Consider the following 18,154-nt stretch of genomic DNA (forward strand, 5'->3'; position numbering starts at 1 on the left):
AAAACAAAATGCTGCAAATGATAAAAGAAGCATAAGAAGTTAAATTAACTTGTGCAGGATAGGGACGTGTGAAATTTGAAGAGAATTGGAATTATTGGATTTCGCATTTTATATCGAAATTTTGACACGTTGTGGGGGAGGTACCAGAAGGAGTGTGCAATATATCCCATCTTTACACCAGATCTTGTGTTAACAAAAATATTAGGATGTGTGAAATTTGAAGAGTATCGGATACTTATTTCGTATTTTTAAGGGTTATAATTATTCAACATTTTGACCTTTTGCGTGGGATGTACCATTCCATCATGGGTCGATATTGTCCATAGCACCGATACAAATATTGGGGCTTGTAAAATTTGAACAAAATTGGATAATCCCCTCTTGTTCTGACGGATATCGCTAGATGCCAAATGTCTTGAAACAGATTTGGTCCAAAAGGACCTAGGTTCTAAAACCGTTATTTCGATAAGGCTCTTTTTATACCCTCCACCATACTATGGAGGGTATATTAATTTTGTCATTCCGTTTGTAACTCCTCGAAATACTCATGTCAGACCCAACAAAGTATATATATTCTTGATCAGCGTACAATTCTAAGACGATTTAGCAATGTCCGTCTGTCTGTCTGTGTGTCTGTCTGTCTGTCTGTCCGTCTGTCTGTCTGTCTGTTGTAATCACGCTATCTTTCGAACAAATTGAGATAGAAGGCTGAAATTTTGCACACATGTATATTTTGCCAGTAGGCAGGTTAAGTTCTTAAATGGCCCATGTAGGCCCAAGTTATCATATAGCCCCTATATAACGGTACCTCCCGATATTCGGTATTTTGATGATTTTAGCGACATTATTCACAGGAATTGTCTCAAATTTGGCATTTGAAGTTCGTAATGGATACTACAGCCTAAGACAGAAAATAATCTGTGTAGGTCCACGTCTTCGTATAGCCCCTATATAACGGTACCCCCCGATATTCGGTATTTTTGATGATTTTAGCGACATTATTTAACGGAATCGTTCCAAATTTGGTATTTGTAGTTCGTAATAGATACTGCAGCATAAAACAGAAATGGGCCATGTAGGTCCACGTCTTCGTATAGCCCCCATATACCATACCCCCCGATATTCGGTATTTTGATGATTGTAGCGACATTATTTACCGGAATCGTTTCAAAGTTGACATTTGAAGTTCGTAATAGATGCTGCAGCATAAAACAGAAAATGGGCCATGTAGGTCCACGTCTTCGTATAGCCCCCATATGCCGTACCCCCCGATATTCGGTATTTTGATGATTTTAGCGACATTATTTACCGGGATTGTTTCAAATTTCGCATTTGAAGTTCGTAATGGATACTTCAGCCCATGTCAGAAAATTGTCTGTGCAGGCCCACGTCTTTGTATAGCCCCCACATAACGGTACCCCCTATATTCGGTGTTTTGATGATTTTAGCTACATTATAAACAGATTTGTCTTCAAGTTTCGCATTTAAATATTGTAATAATTTATGACAAAAGTTGCCAATGCAGGTCCACGTCGTCGTATAGGCATTCGGTATTTTTAAGATTTTGACAGAATTTTAAACGGATTTTATTTTATTTATTTATTTATTTTTTTTTTTTTTGGAAATTGTCAAATTTTAACCAAATGGTGGAGGGTATTAAAAGTTCGGCCCGGCCGAACTTACAGCTTTTTTACTTGTTAACGTATAAATTGATACATACCTCTGTAGCCATAAGGCTGAGGGTATAAAAAATCGCCCGAAATCAAACACCTCAATTAAAGTAAATAGCGAAACTCGCTCAAAGTCGAGCGGGATAGCTCCTGGAAGTAAAATATCATTCTTGTGGAGTGCATATAACGCATGTGAGAGATTTAAAATCCCAAACATATATATGAGAGCTATAGCTATATATGAACCGATTTTCTCTAACTTTGATGTACTTGCTTCTAGACAGAATTCGGTCGAATATGCCAAAATTCATATATTGACCATTTGGTGCACAATTAACACGAAATCGGTTGAAGATATATATGAGTGCTATATCTAACTTTGAACCGATTCTTACCAGTTTCAATAGGGTTCGTCTTTGGGCTAAACAAATATTGTTTGGATAATATCATCTCAATCGGATAATAAATACGACCTGCATTTTGTTCACAAAAATACATGGGCAGACGGACGAACAGACGGACTGATATGCATAAAACGACTCAGAAAGTGATTCTATGAAGATCCTCAAAAGTAAATATGGACCTATGGATGAGGAGCCATGTTACAAACAAATGCACAAAGACATAATACCCTTACCACTATGTGGTGTAGGGTATAAAAATGATTTCTTTAGCCAATGATGAGGGTATTTGAAGTTAGGCCTGGCCGAACTTAATGTTTTTACACGTTTTAATTAATTGTTTGTGGATTTTGTAAAGAGAGGACATTCTACCAATTTTGGATACTTGGACAGACGGACGGAATTGCATAAATCTACTAAGAATGTGATTCCATGGAAGTCCTCAAAAGGAACTATGAGTCTATTACGTTTCCTTCTGCATGTTACAAACAAATGCACAAAGACATAATGCCCTGTACCACAATGTGGGGTAGGATATAAAAAAATAACAAAATTTTTAACTTGAAGTTTGGAACAAATGCTGAACATTAACATCACACGCTTGCCTTTAAATTCATTAATTTAAAATAGCTACATGTTCTAGACCCATTGCAATTGCGTAGGCGATTTAACGGTGTCCGGCCGCATATGTGGTGTATTGAAAACCCCTGGAAGAGAATATCCGAAGTAAGGGGATAATCCGATTTTTGTCAACATTTCTACTTCTTTTGGCAACTACCCCACATGGGTTCAATATATTGCATAGAGTGAAGAGAATACCTCGTAAATTAGTAAAAAGAAGTTAGGTTATATATGCAAAGTGGTATAAGGTATAATACAGGGTTGCCCATATTCGACGGACCCATATTTTTTTTTTGGGCCCATTCCAATGGACGAGGCTTGTCCGCAGGTAATATTATTCGCTTCAATTGAATTTTGTACGGTAACAAATGCAAATCAATGCGAATAATCCGTTGTAAAGTGGACCGCGCTATGCGCAACTGCTGAGAACGGCGTTTTTGGGATGTTCTTGGGGACCTCTCAACACTGGCTCGTACGGCAGCGATATTCTCGGCCGATCGCCTTGGTCGACTTTTATATGGCCTCTTCGGATTAGAAAGAGCCTTACCAGTCGAACATTTTTCGTATAAACGCTTGATGGTGTTCTTAGAAGGCACACTTCTCACATTTTTTAATGTTTTAAAAGCACTTTGAGTTTTCACAATTGACTTCTTCTGTTGAATGTAAATTTCAGAGCGCTCGCGTGGCGTTTATTGGTTCATGGTAAAAATCTGCTTGGACTGACGCTTCAAACGCGGTATGTCATTAAGCGATGTGACATCTCTGTCAAAAGTTATGGCGTTGCCAGATGGGTTCGTCGAATATGGGCAACCCTAATATAGTCGGTCTCCCTCAAATTTTGTCCTCTCCTCATATTTATACCCTACACCACATAGTGGTAAGGGTATTATGTCTTTGTGCATTTGTTTGTAACATGTAGAAGGAAACGAGATAGACCCATAGTTACTTTTGAGAACCTTCATAGAATCACTTTCTGAGTCGATTTATGCATGTCAGTCCGTCTGTCCGTCCGTCCGTCCGTCTGTCCATGTATTCTTGTGAACAAAATGCAGGTCGCATTTATTATCCGATTGAGATGAAATTTTCCAAACAATATTTTTTTGGCCCAAGGACGAACCCTATTGAAATTGGTGAGAATCGGATCAAATTTAGATATAGCTCCCATATATATCTTCATCCGATTTCGGGTTAAATGTGCACCAAATATCCACTATCAGTCCAAATTACCTGAATTTTGGCACACCCAACCGAGTTCGGCCTAGAAGCAAGTATATCAAATTTGGAGAAAATCGGTTCAGATATAGCTATAGCTCCCATATATATCTTTCATCCGATTTGATCTTTAAGTCCCTCACATTCCTACTATGCACTCCACAACCGTGATATTTGGTACCAGGTATTAGATGGAGCACAGAAATAGCTGTTTTAAATTTTATCGAAATCGGTTCAGATTTGGATATAGCTCCCATATATATCTTCATCCGATTTCGGGTTATTTGACCACCAAATGGCCAATATCAGTCCAAATGGACTGAATTTTAGTACATTGGACCAAATTCAGCCTAGAAGCAAGTATATCAAATTTAGTAAAAATCGGTTCAGATATAGATATAGCAACCATATATATCTTTCATCCGATTTGGTGTTTAAGCCTCTCACATTCGTAATATGCACTCCACAAGAATGATATTTGGTACCAGATATAAGATACAGCCCAGAAATAGCTGTTTGTAATTTTATCGAAATCGGTTCAGATTTGGATATAGCTCCCATAAATATATCTTCATCCGATTTCGGGTTAATTGTGCACCAAATGGCCGATATAAGTCCAAATGGACTGAATTTTAGTACATTGGACCAAATTCAGCCTAGAAGCAAGTATATCAAATTTAGTAAAAATCGGTTCAGATATAGATATAGCAACCATATATATGCTTCATCCGATTTAGAGTTTTAGTCCCATACATTCGTAATATTCACTCCACAACCGTGATATTTGGTACCAGGTATTAGATGGAGCACAGGAATAGCTTTTTTAAATTTTATCGAAATCGGTTCAGATTTGGATATAGCTCTCATATATATCTTCATCCGATTTCGGGTTAAATGTGCACTAAATGGTCAATATCAGCCCAAATCACCAGTCTAGAAGAAGAAGAAGAATACGTAAAATTTGGAGAAACCCGGTTCAGAGATAGCTATAGTTCGTAAAATGCACGATAGAATTAGATAGATTTTGATTTTGTACCAAATATCTCATAGAGCTCTGAAATGCCCTGTATAAACCTTTTTACGAGAGCTCTACTAAAAATGCATAGTGGTGTAGGGTATCATATAGTCGGCCCCGCCCGACTTTTGAGCTTTCCTTACTGGTTTTGTCATCCTTTAATGAGGACGGTCAGATACTGTGGGTAAAAGTAGCATATGTTTTATTTATGTTTTTTCCTCTTTATTAGGTTTTGAACAAATATACATTCTACCGATTATAAATAGGTACTTACCTTTCATCGACAAATCCATAATGTTTGCCTGAAACATTGTAGAAGTTTTTCGAGAATATGCTCGAGGCCTATCACGACCAGACGACGGCATTGTGAACACCCTTTTGGAATTGTTACAGATATAGAGATAATGCTACGAGAAGAACTGCAGTGTACGGTAATCTATATATATAGCACAGAGAATGTTTGTTGTTCATCACCCCCGGGATGAAGCCTCCCACACTTTTAATTGGGAAATCCAGCCGACGTTAATGTTAAACAGATTTGTTGTCTTTGTAAGTTTAATGGAATTTGGAATTTGCGATGTAAATAAATCAATTAAATTTATTTACAAAAATCAATTTATTTACAAAAATATTTGCAATACACAATAGAGATGAGCTATGTTTCTCTCTCTCTCTCTCTTTGTTCTCTTTGACGTACTGAGCGCAGGGCACGTGATTTGTTTACTCTTGTTCCTCTTTTTGTTTATATTTAATTGTGAAGCGTTTGTAAACACATTTTATGTTTTCATTTATTCGTCCTTTTGTGTAATGCAAATTTAAATAAAAATTTCTTTTGATATCAACAATTTTACACGTTTTTTTTTTTTGGCTGGGTTCTCACAAATCTGCAAACTCAACTTAATTTGCAAATTGTCAGCGTGCGGGCAAATAATGAATGAGAACGAAACACCACACCACCACCACCACTCACTTCCAATTGAAAACAAAAGTGATCTTAAGGAGATTTGGAGCAACACTGAAGTCTCAGTGCAAAGAATGTTTGAAGACACGCAGTCAGCGCAAATAAAAACATAACATTTTTCTACTCTGGCTTTACACCCAACCGAACCACAAACGTCCTCGTGTCCACTCAATTATTTGACTCCATCGTACTCTCTGTTCACTGTGTATGTACATAGATATGTTCCAAAAGTATTCTTACAGTGGTACAATGGTGCAATAACCCAGCTAGCATTTGACAAATTCTTTTTGAAAGAAACACTTTTCTGAGTCTTATTCGAGTCCTATTGGTAAGAAAAGAAGTTAAAAAGTGTCTGTCGGTTTTGCCGACAGATGTATGCCCTCAGCCAACGTATGATTATTTAAAAATTTGTTGACTTCTGTTATGATTATTCAAATGTTTAACCCCTTATGGAGTAGGTTCCGAAGGAATGGCCCAATACTGGCCATTTCGTATCGGACCTAAATAAAAGAGAGATATATTTAGATATAGCAAGTTGTAAAGAATGGCGGACTTGTTTCCCAAGTTATGAAAAAAATATTGAAAATTGTGACACTTTGTGAATGAGCTACCAGAAGGGGTTCATAGATATACTTATATCATTTTCACAACAGAACTTGTATTAGCAAAATGTTTGTATGTGTGAAATTTGAAGAGAGTTGGAACGTTTTTTCGCTTTCTTTGTTCCTTTTTTTGTGAAAATCTTGAAACCTATGCGGGGAGGTACCAGAAGAAATGGCCCGATCTCTACCATATTTTTAAAAGATCTTGTGTTGAAGGAAATATTGAGATGTTCCAAGTCTTAATGGAATCCGATGTTAAGTTCGCTTTTTATGAGCTTCATGGATATTTTGGGCCTTTATGGTGGGGGGAGGTACCAGAAAGAGTGGACCGATCTTCACAACAGATCTTTTGTAAGTGGAAATAATGGGATGAGTGAAACATAAAGAGAACCTGTTGCTTATTTCGCATTTTATAAACGTTTTGGTTATTCAAAATTTTGACCCTTTGTGGGGGAGACCAGAAGAAATGGTCCGATGTCTACCGTTTTTATAACAGATCCTGTGTTTATAGAAATATTCCGATGAGCTGAATGGATATTCAAAATTTCGAACTTTTCTGGGGAGGTACCAGAAGGAGAAGACCGATATATTCCATATTAACATCAGATCTTGGTGTTTTGAAATTTGTGAAATTTTAAGACAATCGGATTTTAACATCACATTTTATAAGAGTTATAACTATTCAAAATGTCCTTGACCCTTTGTGGGGGAAGCACTTGATGGAGTGGACCGATATTATACATTTTTGCACCTGACAGAGAACTAAGGCAAATATTAGGATTTTGCAAAGTTGGATCATTGCTTCTCTTTCTTTGCAGAAAATATTTTTTTTTTTTTTTTTTTTTTTTTGTGAAAATCGACCTTTTTTAAGGGGGTACCAGAAGGAGTGGACCGATATATTCCATCTTATCACCAGACCTTGGGCTAATAAAATTATTGGGATGTTTGAGGTTTGAAGACAATCAGACTCATACATCACATTTTATAAGAGTTGTAATTATTCAAAATGTTGACCATTTGTGGAAGAGGTACTTGATGGAGTGGACCGATATTGTCCATTTTCACACCTGACCTCAAATACGAAGATCCGGTAAATAATGTCACTAAAATCATCAAAAAAAAAAAACGGATATAGGGAGGTACCGTTATATGGGGTCTACTCGAAAGCGTGGACCTACTTATGCAATTTTTGTCATGGACTATAGTACCTATTAGGAACTTCAAAAAACGAGACGTGAAACAATTCTCTCGTAGGCTAATTTTCAATAAAAAATGTTATCATCCTACTTCATTTCAATTGGAACTTAGAGTGATTTCCATAGGCGGACAGACAGACAGACAGACGGATATCGCTAAGCCAGCATAGAATTTGATTCTGATCAAGAATACGCATATACTACTCGTATCTTGGGTCTAAAATGTATATTGCCAGGTCTTGCAAACGGAATGAGAAGCTTTACATACATGCACTTAATGAAGGGTATAAAAATTATACACAAGGAGTTCTTTATGGGTACTTTACTCCCTGGAAAAGAATTGTCTATACATAGGTCCACGATAGGTTCACAATTTTCAATGGAATTCGCTTAAAATCCATACAAGAAGTTCCTTCTGAATACTCTACCCCCTACGATATCGTATATCCCTCATATAACTGGACCTCCCGACATTCGGTATTTTGATGATTTTAGTCACATTTTCAATTGCATTGTCTGCAATTCTACACAAGAAGTTCTCTGTGAGTATTTTACTCCCAGAAAGGAAATTTTCTATATAGATCCAGATGTCGTATAACTCTCATACAATGGTACCCCCGATATTTGGTTTGTGACGATTTTAGCCACATTTTTCAATGCAATAGTTGGAAAATCCACACAAAGAGTTCTTTACACCCTAGAAGAGAGTTGTCTATATAGGTCTACGTTTTAGTATAGCACACAAATATTCGCTATTTTGAGGATTTACGCAATATTATTAACCGGAATTGCGTCAAATTTCGTATTTGAAGTTCGTAATGGGTACGACAACCTATGACGCAAATTTTCTATGCAGGTCTTAATATAGCCCCCATACAACGGTACCTGCCTTTTTTCGGTATTTTGATAATATTAGAGATATTATTCACCGGAATTGTTTCGAATTTCGTATTTGAAGTTTGGAATCGGCACAACAGCCTATGACAGAAAATTACTTATATAGCACCACGTCTTCGTATAGCCCCTATATAAAGGTTTTTATTTGATCGGTATCTTTCGGCGGATTTCTTTTTTTTTTTTTTTTTTTTTGAAAATTTTCAAGTTCCTTTCGAATGCTGGAGGGTATAAAAAGTTCGTCCCGGCCGAACTTAGCTTCTTCCTTTTTACTTGTTATATTATTGCGCTACACTCAAATCTCCTCGGTCCACTGTACCCATTTTTTTGTTCAATCTCAAACAGGCCTATTGACTTACATTTTACAAATTTGTTTGTGTGCCTGAGTATAACCCCAATCGCCAGCCGAGCCGTATTAACTTCAGCTGAGTCAGTTATTGCAAAAAAATCTCTGAGAGCTACCCACCGTCCCCAAAACAACATCTGTGTGGAGAGCACTCGTCGTGGAGTGTTCTGTAGTACTGCTGGTGGCGTCTCAATTATGCATGGCACTGCTGTTCGTTGAGGTTTACTGGCGTTGTTGCATCGATAAGCAGCAAAGCACCTCCAACATAAGTTGCCTCGTTCCACGAATTGTCATTGCAAACTGCGAGAATGTGCATGCATAGATTTACTTTCGTTAGTTGAGCGCCAACATTTGTCGTTTCCATTCGAAATTCTCCAAATTATGAATGTTGTGGCTGGCTGACTGACTGGCTGGTGAGGCCATACAAGAATGATCCCAGACATTTGAATGGGTGGCATGTGGAGGAGCACGGGAGAAAGTGTGACAACTTGCTCTCATAATGGTAGTTGTTGTTGTTGTTTGGCTTGTATTTCTGTTCACTCGTTTCATTTGCAAATAACGGCATTGTTCTGAGTGTGGGGGCTTTGTTGTTGCCAACGGCTGCTCTGCTCTCATTATATAAGGCTTATGTAATTCGAATAAATTGCTGGCAGTGTTGCCATTATTATTCTCCGCTCTCTTGGCATTGTGCCAAACAAAGTGCGTCATTGTACATTCATCAGAGAAAAACAACTGTTGGGTTAGAAAAACGTAGAAAAAAATACGGACAAATATTTAAATGATAAGAAAATGTCTAAAAATGAAATTGTTTTGGTTGGAAGCATAAAAATATAAAAATACTTGTTTAGATACTAACATTTAACAATAGTTAACAATTGAAAACTTGGTTGGTACTTGTTATCTATTTTAATAATTTTTGGGAAGAGAAGTGGAAAAATTGTAAATGAGAATAATTGACGAATACAGGGGGGCACAGCCTCGCCCCCTCAATTACGATCTTGTCATAAACAAGTAAAAAAACATTAAATTCGGCCGGGTCCAACTTTTAATACCCTCCACCTTAGGGTAATGGAAACATTAGAACCAATTATGACCCACAAATACCAATTTTTAGACATATTCGTGGGAAAATGTGATAAAAATCATCAAAATACCGAATATCGGGAGGTACCGTTATACAAAATCGTGGACCTATACATACAATGTTTCGTCACACGAACTGGGACCCATTATGACCAACAAATACCAATTTTTAGACAAACCAATGAAAAAATGTGGCAAAAAAACATCAAAATACTGAATATCGGGAGGTACCGTTATATGGGAGCTATCCCAAAAGGTGGACCTATACATGCAATGTTTCGCCACCGGCGCTAGAACCCACTATGACCAACAAATACCAATTTTTAGACAAATCCATAAAAAAATACGGCAAAAATCATCAAAACACCGAATATTGGGAGGTGCCGTTATATGGGGACTATACCAAAACGTGGACCAATATATGTCATTTTCAATACCAACCATCCTAGACACAATACAAATTATTCCGCTAAATTTTGACTAGTTTCTTTGACTGCAGTTAAATACACCAAAATACCAACAAATCGGACATTGTACTAAAACGTGAACATATTGATATACAATCCTCTGCAAGGGAGGTTATTTATTGCGGGTTTCAAATACCAAATTAAAAAAAAGTAAAAAACAGCTAAGTTTGACCGGGCCGTACTTTTAATACCCTCCAAAAAATTCCGTCCAAAAATGCCGCCCAAAGGAAAATCTTTATGTGGGGGCTATATGAAGACGTGGTCTTCCATTAGTAATTTTTGTGATAGGCTGTAGTACCCACTATGAACTTCAAATACGAAATTTGAAACAATTCCTGTAAAAATGTCTCTAATATCATCAAAATACCGAATAGAGGGACGTGCCATTATAAGTGGGCTATATGAAGACGTTATCTACATATACAATTTCCTGTCAAGACGAGCTTCAAATACGAAATTTGAAACAATTCCAGAGAATAGTCTCTCTAAATCAGCGGTGCTCAAAACCGTGTTCTAGAACATGAACCGAAAAAAGAGAAAATTAAAATTCTGTTTTTCTTTATATTTTTCTGTTCTATTAAATTGTTTTTAGACACGAATGTTTGCTAAATTAATTTATAAAGCAAATGGATAAATAATATTTGTATAAATAATGACTTAACACTGTTTTGTTCTTGATTTAAAAAAGCAAAGAGAAAATTGGCTGAAAAGAGGCATTTTTTCTTGAGCACCGCTGCTCTAAATTCATCAAAATACCGAATATCGGGAGGTATCGTTATATGGGGGATATACGAAGACGTGGACCTGCATACACATTTCTTATATCCTTGCGACATTCCGTTTGAAATAATAATTTTAGACCTAACAAAGTCCATATATTCTTGATCAGCGTAAAAGACGATTTAGGCATGTCTGTCCGTCTGTTTTAATCACGCTAGAGACATAGCGAATAAAGATAGGAAGCTAAAATTTTGCACAGATCAATCTTTTGTCTGCAGGCAGGTCAAGTTCGAAGATGGGCTATATCGGTCCACGATATCGTATATCCACAGTATCGTCTATGTTCGGTATTTTAATGATTGTAGCCAAATTTGTCAATGAAATTGTCTGAAAATCCGTACAAGAAGTTCTTTCTGAGTACTTTACCCCCTGGAAGAGAAATGTCTATATAGGTTCACGATATTTGATATTTTTATGATTTTAGCGACACGGAGTTGTTTCAAAATTTCTTATTTAGAGTTCGTAATGGGAACAGTCTATGACAGAAAATTGTCTATGGTCTATGACTTCGTATAGCCCCATATATCAGTACCTCCCTATATTCGGTATTTTGACGATTTATAAAAATGGACAATATTGGCGCACTACATCATTACCCACAAAGGGTCAAAATTTCGAATAACTACAACTCTTATAAAATGTAAAATAAGAGAAAATGTCTTTAAATTTCGCCCATCTTAATATTTTTACCAACTCAAGATATGTAATGAAATACGGATAGAACGGATCACTTTGTCTGGTACCTCCCCATTAAGCGTCAAAATTTTGAGTTACAAAAACGCTCATAAAATACGGAAAAGGCATCTGATTCTTTCTAAACACATTTCAATATTTTTACATGTAAATATGTTATATATCGTCCCACGATTTCTGGAACCTCCCCCACAAAGGTTAAAATTTAAAAAAAAAATAAAACGCTGATTAAGTTCAAATTAGCATTTGATTCTCTTCAAATTTCAGATTTCTCAACTTTGTTTCCCACACAAAATCTATTGTGAGGATTATAGATATCGGCCCGCCCCTTCTGATACCTTCCCACAAAGGGTCACAATTTCAATTCTTATATCCCTCATAATTTGCGAAACAAGTGAGTAGCGATTCTTTTCAAACTTTGTATATCTCAATTTTTTTACTCAACCAAAGATCCGATGTGAATATGGAATTTATCAGCCCACTTCCACTTCACTCCTTTACAAAAGGTTAATATTAATAAATGCTCGACATTCTTTAAATTTAGAACTTCCCAATATTTTTATTAATATTAGTTGAAGTAGACTACTTCGGTACACTATATCGTGTACCTCGCGCACACTTCAATATTTTCCCAAAATCTTCACAGTGTATATAGCCCAAATCTACAAATTCGCAATGTTATGGCGGAAGCGGAATGGACAATATTTGCCCACAATTCCGAAACCTTGCAATTAAAAATATATTTAAATAAGCGAACAATGGTTAGACCTATACAGGGTGAGATAAAAAATCTGCAGCAAAGTCAAACGTCATAATTTTTACATTTTTATACCCTCCACCATACTATGGAGGGTATATTAATTTTGTCATTCTGTTTGTAACTCCTCGAAATACTCATGTCAGACCCAACAAAGTTATATATTCTTGATCAGCGTAAAATTCTAAGACGATTTAGCCATGTCCGTCTGTCTGTCTGCCCATCTGTCTGTCTGTTGTAATCACGCTATATTTCGAACAAATTGAGATAGAAGGCTAAAATTTTGCACACATGTATATTTTGCCAGTAGGCAGGTTAAGTTCGTAAATGGGCCATGTAGGTCCAAGTTATCATATAGCCCCCATATAACGGTACCTCCCGATATTCGGTATTTTGATGATTTTAGCGACATTATTCACCGGAATTGTTTCCAATTTGGCATTTGAAGTTCGTAATGGATACTTCAGCCTAAGACAGAAAATTATCTGTACAGATCCACGTCTTCGTATAGCCCCCATATAATGGTACCCCCCCCGATATTCAGTATTTTGATGATTTTAACGACATTATTTACCGGAATCGTTGGAAATTTGGTATTTGAAGTTCGTAATGGATACTACATCCTAAGTCAAAAAATTAGCCATGTAGGTCCACGTCTTCATATAGCCCCCATATAACGGTACCTCCCGATATTCGGTATTTTGATGATTTTAGCGACATTATTCACCGGAATTGTTTCCAATTTGGTATTTATTTGGTATTCGTAATAGATACTGCAGCATAAAGGCCCATGGCCCATGTAGGTCCACGTCTTCGCATATACCCTACCCCCCGATATTCAGCATTTTGATGATTTTAGCGACATTATTTACCGGGATTGTTTCAAATTTCGCATGTGAAGTTCGTAATGGATACTTCAGCCCATGCCAGAAAATTGTCTGTGCAGGTCCACGCCTTCGTATAGCCCCCATATAACGGTACCTCCTATATTCGGTAATTTGATGATTTTATCTACATTATAAACAGATTTTTCTTCAAGTTTCGCATTTAATTATTGTAATAACTTATGACAAAAGTTGCCTATGCAGGTCTTCGTCGTCGTATAGGCATTCGGTATTTTTAAGATTTTAACAGAATTTTAAACGGATTTTATTATTATTTTTTTTTTTGAAATTGCCAAATTTGTACCAAATGGTGGAGGGTATTAAAAGTTCGGCCCGGCCGAACTTTCAGCTTTTTTACTTGTTTTTTTTTTTTTTTTAATTGAAGTGAATGAAAGCAAAAATGTCGGAAATAGCATCAGATTTTAGAAAAAGTTTAGATTTGTTCGAATTGGTCACGAATTATGGCTGCCCAAATGTTACTCTGCGGTATTTTGGTTCATTCCCGGCGAACCGCTTGCTTGAGGTGATCTATACTGATATTTTTAGTGCTTTCTGAAATACACCAGGCTCAATAGTCCAACGAATTGGTATCCGGAGATTTTGGTGGCCATTGTGCGCTGGAAATTAAGTGTGGAACCTCATTTTGTAACCATTCTTGGGTGGCGCGTGCTGAGTGCGATGGTGCTGAGTCCTGTTGGAATGTCCAAGGTCTGCGGCCAAAATGTTTGCGTGCCCAAGGCTTCAATATCTTTTAATATCTTTTTCGGGTCCAGAGATATGGGTCTTTCCATTCGCATAACCCGATTCTAACCAGTTCATTAAAATTATGTTTTCAATTAACAAGGTGTATTTTGCGTATCCGTCGTTGGAATTACAAAAGTTTTCTAAATTTGACACTATTTGTAAATAGCCGGCCTTTGGCCGGGGCTTGAGATTAATAAGTTAAATAATTTGACTATAACTATGACCACTTATGTGACCACTTGTTGGACGATGCCTATATCGGGTAAGTGGATGCGGGTCCAGGCCGGGTCTTGAACCCTGATTTTTGGGTCAAAAAATCTAGGGTCCCGGGTCCGTCCACCAAGAAAAAATAGTTTCCCGGAATCAGGGTAAAAATACCTACCTCTGGGAAATAGTGCTATAGGAAAACATGTTTGACACATGTTCACATTCGTATTATATATTTTCCCCATGAAATTGTTTGATCAAACTTTGAGGAAACATAAGTTTATTTGGCCGAGGAAAATAGACAGAGAGAGTATAGACGGGTATAATTTATTTGGAGAAGGGAAGCAAAAGACCAGTTGTGAAATAAATGCTTTAACTTACTTATTTTTTTTTTTTCTAACTTACTTTTTTTAAATTACAAATACACGAAAGATTATTTCAAAGTGCCCTAAAATATACTTTACTTTAACACTTTTATACTTATTTTTCTATTATTTTTTTGTTGGCCTTAAAGTATGCTGCAAATTTACCGCAACATGGTGATTCAAATTCCTGTTGAAATGCGACAACATTAAAATGGCTGTATAGAGCGAAGAGGTGTTTCCAAAAACAATATATAAGTTTGTACAGTACATACACACACAACAAAAATATTAACCAGTAAGGAAAGCTCAAAAGTCGGGCGGGGCCGTCTTTATGATACCCTACACCATTTTGCTAATTAAGTAGAGCTCCACATAACAATTAACAGTTTTTATGGGAGAATTCAATCATACACGCTATGATTATAATTGTAATTTAAAGTTCAAAGGACTAAATATGCCGAAGCATTTGTATCTTTTAAATTCGGACTTGTATTGCCCATTTGGTGCACAATTAATTTGAAATCGGATAAAGATATATATGTGAGCTTTATCCAAATCTGAACCGACCTCGATAAAATTTGGCAAAGATATTTCTGAGCTGTATTTGATATATTTCCCTGAATATCGTTGTTACGGAGTGCATATTACGGTTGTGGGTAACAAATATAACAAATCTGATGAATAATATATATGGAAGCTATAGCTATATCTGAACCGATCTTCACCAAATTTGACATACTACCTTCTAGAATCAATTCGGTCGTAAGTGCCAAATTCCATCCCATTTGGACAAATATTAGACGTTTGGTCCACAATAAAAGGTAAATCGGACGAAGTTATATATGGGAGCTATATCCAAATCTGAACCGATCTCGATAAAATTTAGCAAATGTATTTCTGAGCTGTATTTGATATATTTCCCCAAATATTGTTGTTAAAGAGTGCATATTAGGGCGGCGGTGGACAAAAATAACAAATCGGATGAACAATATATATGGGAGCTATGTCTATATCTGAACCGATTTCGATCAAATTTGGCGTACATATTTTCAGGCCTAAATTGGATGTATATGCAAAATTCCATACAATTCGGGCTGATATTACACGTTTGGTGCACAATAAAAGGCAAATCGGACGAAGATATATATGGGAGCTATATCTAAATTTTTACCGATTATCTCCAATTTCAATAGAGTTCGTCCTTGGGCCAAACAAAAGATCTTTGCAAAATTTCATCTGGATCGGGCAATAAATGCGACCTGTACTTTGTTTACAAAAATACATGGACAGACGGACAGACGGACGGACGGACAGACGGACGGACGGACAGACGGACGGACGGACATGCATAAATCGACTCAGAATATGATTCTATGCAGATCATCAAAAGGAACTATGGGTCTATCCCGTTTCCTTCTGCCTGTTACAAACAAATGCACAAAGACATAATACCCTGACCACCTTGTGGTGTAGGGTATAAAAAATCAGCTAAATTTCGAGCAGCGAATGAGAACAAACAAAACAAATAACGTACCGTTTGTGTGCGAAATTATGGTTGCTATATTTAGAGTTGTAATTCTAAATTTTGTTTTTTGCAGCTCTACCTTACCTTTTTATTGTACCATGATTTTGGGCATAGGCCTCCAGGAAAATTTTACACCAAGGTCATTTTGGAGGTTCAATTTTCGACCACATTTTCAAGCAATGTCAATTTGAATATTGGTTCCCAAACCGTCATTCCTTGCTGATTTATTCAAATAAACCAATGACTTCAGGTGTCCCCATAAAAAGTAATCGGGTGGCGTCAACTCACACGAACGCGGATGCTAGGTCCATTTCTCAAAATAACGTTGTCGTTGAAATTTTATTTCACTTGTCCATTGTTTCGCCAGCATCCTATTGAAACCACATTTCCTGCAAATCTATATCTTGAAGTTTTCCCGATTTCCATTCAAGCCGATTGACCGCACCAAACAGTACATTTATCGGGATGTGTTGGATAATTCTTGAACGGCGGTAATGCATAGTTAAAGCAGATTTGGACTATATCGACAACTTCCTATATTTTATATATGTGCAATTTTTTGAAGAATGTGGAAATATGCGTGAGGTACCAGATATAGCGGACCGAAGTATTCCACTTCATCTAATATAGATAAAAATATCGGTATGTGGAAAATTTTAAGAAAATCTAACTTTTATTATCCAATTTTATACGAAATCATAAATTCCGATAATTTACATATTCATATCAGATTTCTGGTTAAGAGAAATATTTAGATATAAGAAGTTGTATAGAATCGCCTACTTGTTTCTTAAGTAATGACAGATATAAGTATTGAAAATTGCGACCTTTTGTGGGTGATGTATATGTATCATCTTCTCAACAGATCTTGAGTTAAAAATAATGTCTAGATGTGTGAAAAGTGTCGGATGCTTATTTCGCGTTTTGTTTTTCAACATTTTGAACACTTTTTGGGGGAGGTACCAGAAGGAGCGTGCCGATATATCCCATTTTCACAGCAGATTTTGTGTTAGTAAAAATAATGAAGTCTTTGAAATTTGAAGAGAATCCGATGCTTATTTCGGATTTTATGATCGTTTTGGTCATTCAAAATTTTGACCCTTTGTGTGGGAGGTACCAGAAGGAATGGTCCCATCTATACCATCGTTATAACAGATCTTGTGTTAATAGAAATATTGATATGGACTGAGTTTGAATGAAATTGGATGCAAATTTCGCGTTTTATGAGCCTCATAGATATTTAAAATGTTGACCCTTTGTGGGGAGGTGCCAGAAGGAGAGGACCGAGATCTTCACACCAGATCTTGGGTTCGATAACAATATTGTAATGTGTGAAATTTGAAGACCATTGGACTCTTATTTCACATTTTATAAGAGTTTTAACTGTTCTAAATTTTGACTCTTCAATTGGGGAGGTACTTGATGGAGAGGAACGATATTGTCCATTTTCGCACCTGGTCTAGCACTTTTACAAATATTAGGATTTACAAAGTTAAAGCAAAATCGGATCATCCTTTCTGTTTCTGTGCAGAATTTCGACCCTTTGTGGGGGAGGTATCAGAAGGAGTTTACCCATATTGTCCATTTCCAAACTCAATCTAAGTTTGATAATAATATTACGATGTACCAAGTTTGGACTAAATCGGATACTCCCTTCGAATGTTATATTGCGCACCAGCCAGTCAGACAGACAGATGGAAGAACACCCCTAGACAACCCCTGTCCTGAAAC

This window comes from Musca domestica, unplaced genomic scaffold, assembly GCF_030504385.1.
Source record: "Musca domestica strain aabys unplaced genomic scaffold, Musca_domestica.polishedcontigs.V.1.1 118, whole genome shotgun sequence".
NCBI classification, from domain to species: domain Eukaryota; kingdom Metazoa; phylum Arthropoda; class Insecta; order Diptera; family Muscidae; genus Musca; species Musca domestica.